Source organism: Leucopleurus acutus (assembly GCF_964270905.1).
Source record: "Leucopleurus acutus genome assembly, chromosome: 2".
Lineage (NCBI taxonomy): Eukaryota > Metazoa > Chordata > Mammalia > Artiodactyla > Delphinidae > Leucopleurus > Leucopleurus acutus.
Window position 1 is genome coordinate 161,279,230 of NC_139143.1, and position 5,852 is coordinate 161,285,081.

The 5,852-nt window shown below is 47.5% G+C and overlaps 1 pseudogene across 1 annotated transcript; it reads left to right on the forward strand.

The window, feature by feature from the left end:
- Nucleotides 1–2,705: 2,705 nt before the first annotated feature.
- Nucleotides 2,706–4,757, forward strand: LOC309974853 (signal recognition particle receptor subunit alpha-like; annotated as a pseudogene). Its single transcript has one exon. The product of its transcript is annotated as a signal recognition particle receptor subunit alpha-like (transcript).
- The last annotated feature ends 1,095 nt before the right edge of the window (nt 4,758–5,852 follow it).

Here is a 5,852-nt window from a genome sequence, read left to right on the forward strand (position 1 = left end):
TGGCAGACACGTCCTCTAGTGCTTCCTCATTTCTTGTTGGTTCCCTTCACTTTGCCCAATCTTTGTCAATAATCCCTTCATAAAGCTGGCCTTGATTGGACTCGGCTTGAGTGTGCCATCTGTTTCCTGCCAGACCCTAACTAATACAGTAGCTACATTATTTCTCAATTTCATTTCAGGACAGTAAAGGGCAAATTACAAAAGATTTGTTATAAAAAAGGAATAAATCCAGAATGTGGAACACTCTACAGGGCAATTGAGCTGGTTTCTGCAATAAGTCAATGATATGAAAAATAAAGGGAAGAGGAGGACTGCTGGCAATGAATAAAGTTGAAAGGATACGGCAGCAAAATATAATGTGGAGACCTGTTTGGATCCAAGTTTGAACAAATCCACTGTAATAACACATACCTGAGACATTAGGGAAAGTGTAATTATGGACTGGATATTAAATGATACCAAAGAACTATTTTAAATGCTGTTAGGTATGGTCATGGCATTGTGGTTTTGCAAGACAATGGCCCATGTCTTTAAGAAATGCATACCAGGGGCTTCCCTGGTGGCGCAGTGGTTGGGGGTCCGCCTGCCGATGCGGGGGACGCGAGTTCGTGCCCTGGTCCAGGAGGATCCCGCGTGCCGCAGAGCGGCCGGGCCCATGAGCCATGGCTGCTGAGCCTGCGCGTCCGGAGCCTGTGCTCCACAGCGGGAGAGGCCCGCGTACAGCAAAAAAAAAAAAAAAGAAAGAAAGAAATGCATACCGATCTTGCTTGAATTACAAAAGAAAGAGAGAAAAAGAAAAAAAGAAATGCATACTGAAGTAGGTAGGAGTGAAATGACTGGTGTCTGGGGATTTGCTTTCAAATCCCAGACTTCTGCAAAGAAAAAGAGAAAAAGGGATAGATAAAGCAAATGGGGAGAAGTATTGTTAAATATTGAACCCAGGTAATAGATATATGGGAATACATTGTACTATTCTCTCCACTTTCATTTGTTTGTTTGACATTATTTATGATAAAACATTTAAAAAATAAATTAAATTAAAAGGGAGTATTGGATCTGATAGGGTGGAGAGCCATCAACCAAGTGGAGACAAGAGAAGAGGTCTGAGACTGGGTCCCGGGCACTTCAGGTAGAGGTTGGGAAGATGGGAGGAAAGCCCCAGAGGGAAAAAGAGAACAAAGAGAGAAGAGTGTCCCTGTGAGGTCAAATGAGTTTCAAGGAGGAAGTGATCATCTGGGCTGTAGATAAGCAAGTAAGAGGGCAACTGACCACTGGACTTAGCAACATGGAGGTCATTGGTGACCTTGACAAGAGCAGTTTTGGTGTAATAGTTGGGGCAAAGGCTGACCGGATTAGAGTCCAATCATCCCTCTCTCTAGATACTGCTCTTTTCTCTGCTCCCTGTTACAGCACTCCCTGCGGCTAGGGTAAGTGGACTGGAGTAGGTTCAAGAGAGAATGGGAGTAGACAAAGTAGAGAGAGAGGATAAAGGCAATCTTTTGAGATGTGTTGCTATAAAGTAGATTAGAAAAATGAGACGGTACCTAGAAAAAAGTGTGCTGTCAGAGGAGGGATTTGGTTTGATTTTCTTTTCTTTTTTTTCTTTTTTTGGCTGTGTTGGGTCTTCATTGCTGTGCATGGGCTTTCTCCAGTTGTGGCGAGCGGGGGCTTCTCATTGCGGTGGCTTCTCTTGTTGCGGATCATGGTCTCTAGGCACGCGGGTTTCAGTAGTTGTGGATCACAGGCTCCTGAGCACAGGCTCAGTAGTTGTGGAGCATGGGCTTAGTCGCTCCGCCGCATGTGAGATCTTCCAGGACCAGGGATCGAACCCATATCCCCTGAATTGGCAGGCAGATTCTTATCCACTGCGCCACCAGGGAAGCCCTGATTTGGTTTTTAAGACAGGAGATAACATGGCCTGTTTGTAAGCTGCTGGGAATGAATCATTAGAGAGGGAGTAATGGAAGATGTGAGAGAGAGAGATAAAACTATTGTATGACAAATGCGCTCGAATAAAGGAGTGCAGATACTGGTGGGTAGGTTGATGTGTTGGTCGTAGAATGTAGAAGTTCTCTTTTGATTGCTTTTCTAATGAAATAAGAAGCAAGATCACCATTTGAGAGTGAGGGTGGAGAGGAGGCTTTGGAGGTTTGAGAAGACAGAGGGTGTGAGATAGTCAGTTAAGAGTGGAAGAACAAATGAACTTGGGAAATGAGTAGCATCACAGGCCCATTTATAGTGAAACTAGCCAATATCGTTGTGTCTTTTTCTCAACCATGTTGAGTCTGGGATTTGGATTTAAACAGGAATGTATCCAAGCAAGATCTATATAGAGGAAAGAGGGCAAGAAAGTAATGATAATGTTGAGACCATGGACCCCAAGAGGTAAGTAGGCAAGGTGAAGGGCAATAAAAAGTTGGTAGGGTCAATGGGCTGGAGGTCCTGAAGAGGTTAGAAAGTTAATGGATTCACGATATTTAAGAGAGTGAGCCAGAAAGATAAGCAGTGATGGTCAATAAATGGGATGCTTTAAAATAATGAAAATACCAGCTGGAACTTTAAGATCGATAAAGATGTTTTTTAAATTAAATATATGGAAGTTTCATAGAATTAATAAGTGAATTTAAAAAGGCTACTGGATACAAGGTCAAGATACAAAACAAATGTATTTCTGTCGATACATACTAGCAAGAAACAATTGGAAAATGAAACTTAACAAAACAATACCATTGGAGCCGGTGTCCGGGGCCACTGGTGGGACGTGTCCAGCGCTTGGCGCAGCAGGAAGCAGCGACGATCTCGGCCTGAGTTCCCGGCGCCAGCCCGGTTCCTTTCCCGCTGCCGCCACGCTCAACTTCTTCACCATTTTCTCCAAAGGCGGCTCGTGCTCTGGTGCTTCCAGGGCGGGAGCAACTCATGCACCCGGCTCATTAACGCGTTGATTCGTTCGGTACTGTGGCAGGAAAGGGGAGGTAACAACTCCTTCACCCATGAGGCACTCACGCTCAGGTATAAACTAGACAACCAGTTTGAGCTGGTGTTTGTGGTAGGTTTTCAGAAGATCCTAACACTGACATACGCAGGCAAGTTGATAGACGCGTGCACCGGCTGTTTTGTGACAAGTACCGCACTGAGATCCGACAGCAACGTGCCTTAAGTCTATTGAATGGTACTTTCAGTTGCCAGAATGACTTTCTGCGGCTCCTTCGTGAATCAGAGGAGAGCAGTAAGATCCGTGCTCCCACAGCCATGAAGAAATTGGAAGATTCTGAAAAGGCCAAGAAACCTGTGAGGTCCATGATTGAGACACGGGGTGAAAAGCCTAAGGAAAAAGCCAAGAACAGCAAAAAAAAAAAAAAAAAAAAACAAGGGGACCAAGAAGGAAGGTTCTGATGGTCCTTTGGCTACCAGCAAAGAAGTCCCTGCAGAAAAGTCAGGTCTCCCAGTGGGGCCTGAGAACGGGATAGAACTTTCCAAACAGGAATTGATCCGCAGGAAGTGAAAAGAGTTCATTCAGAAGCATGGGAGGGGTATGGAGAAGTCCGGCAAGTCCAGTAAGTCAAATGATCCCAAGGAGAAGGGCAAAAAAGTGCCCGGGGTGTGGGCACTGGGTGGCTCTGCTAACAGAGAAGTCTTGGACTATTGCACTCCCACCATCAATGGAGCCCCTGAGGTGGCCCCAGCCGAGGGCATCAACTGGATTCGAGGGACTGGGTGTGGGAGGCAGCTTTAGGATCTGGACCGCAGCAGCTCAGATGACGAAGGGGCTGCTCAAAACGCCATCAAACCTAGTGCTACCAAGGGGAACCTGGGTGGCATGTTTGGGATGCTGAGGGGCCTTGAGGGTTCCAAGAGCTTGAGTCGTGAAGACATGGAATCTGTGCGGGACAAGATGCATGACCATCTCATTGCTAAGAACGTGGCAGCAGACACTGCAGTGCAACTCTGTGAATCTGTGGCCAGCAAGCTGGAAGGGAAGGTGATGGGGACGTTCAGCACGGTGACTTCCAAAGCAAGCTCTCCAAGAGTCCCTGGTGCAGATTCTGCAGTCACAGCACTGTGTGGACATGCTCCAGGATATCATGGACGCCCAGCACCATCAGCGCCCTTACGTGGTCACTTTCTGTGGCGTGAATGACATGGGGATGTCTATTAATCTTGCCAAGATTTCCTTCTGGCTGTTAGAGAATGGCTTCAGTGTCCTCATTCCTGCCTGCGATACATTTCGTGCCGGGGCTGTGGAGCAGCTGCGGACACACACCCGGCGTTTGAGTGCCCTACACCCCCCTGAGAATCACGGCAGCCACACCATGGTGCAGTTGTTTGAGAAGGGCTATGGCAAGGATACTGCTGGCATTACCATGGAAGCCGTTGCCTTTGCACATAACCAAGGTTTTGATGTGGTGCTGGTGGACACAGCTGGCCGCATGCAAGACAGTGCCCCTCTGATGACTGCCCTGGCCAAGCTCATTACTCTCAACGCACCGACTTGGTGCTGTTTGTCGGGGAGGCCTTAGTAGGCAATGAGGCCATGGACAAGCTGGTCAAGTTCAACAGAGACTTGGCTGACCATTCTATGGCCCAGACACCTCGGTGTCCTTACCAAACTTGATACCATCGATGACAAGGTGGGAGCTGCTATTTCTATGACCTACATCACAAGCAAACCCATCGTCTTTGTGGGCACTGGCCAGGTCTACTGTGACCTATGCAGTCTCAATGCCAAGGCTGTGGTGGTTGCCCTCATAAAGGCTTAATGTGGCTCTTGGCCAATACCAAATCACCACTTCCCCCCAAAGCCCCCATCCCTGTATCAAGAACATGCTCTAGAGAATGTGAGCAACTTGTCTTCAGCGTTGTTCAAAGGCAGAGTGAGAGGAGCTCCGGGCGGGGGCTTGCAGCCCCTCCTACCCCCACTCCCAGTTCAGCCCAGCCTCCATCTGCAAGGAGGACCTAATCATGTTACAGTCACTGCCCATTACCCGCCCCCATCCCCACGCTCCTCCCCCTTCCTACTCAGGCATCCCTTCACTCTGCCTACAGACTCGGTCTCATTACAGCTTTGACCAATGGTTAGAAGATCCAACACCAGAGCTTTGCTAGCTAAGTGTGGTCATGGGGACGTCCAAGCATCATCCCCAGCTCCATTAGATAAAGGGACTTCCACAGCCATCTCTGGGTCTTGAGTGGCACCTCTCCCTAGGATACACAGCTTTCAGGTCCCTGGGGCCAGGGACACCCAGGGAGTGTGGCACACTGTGGCAGTGTATGGCCTGTTCTTAAGTGCTGCTAATTCGAGGATGACCCCTGTCTCTGTTTACCCAAAGCATCAGCTAGGCCAGAGTGATGTGTTACAGATGAGTGAAAGAGGAGTCCCTGCTTCCCCCAGAGATAAAGGGAGTTGAGCTGCAGTGTTGCATTGGGCTTCTCAGCCTCCAAGATCTCCTCCCCCTTCCAGAATCCAGACATAACTTTGCATGTTCCCCTTCCCGGGAGAAAACCAACTGTCAGAGACGAGACACATTGCCCCCTCCCCGTTCTTCACCTGAGATGGGTCCTGGCTTTTCCTCATCCTCTTCTACAGTGCCCGGTAGACAAGTGCTACGTGGAATACAGACCTTGTTAAGACTTGTCCTGTAGCTTGGTATTACAGATGTGCTATAGTGCAATAAGGTGAAGGTTGTCTGCCCAGAGAAATACATAATTTATATAAGAAAATAAATTTCATAAATAAAAAAAACAATGCTATTTGTAACTGCATGAAAAATATTAAATACCTAGGAATAAATCTATTGAAAGGTGTGCAAGACCTTGACACTGAAAACTATAAAATATATCTGGAGAAAAATTAA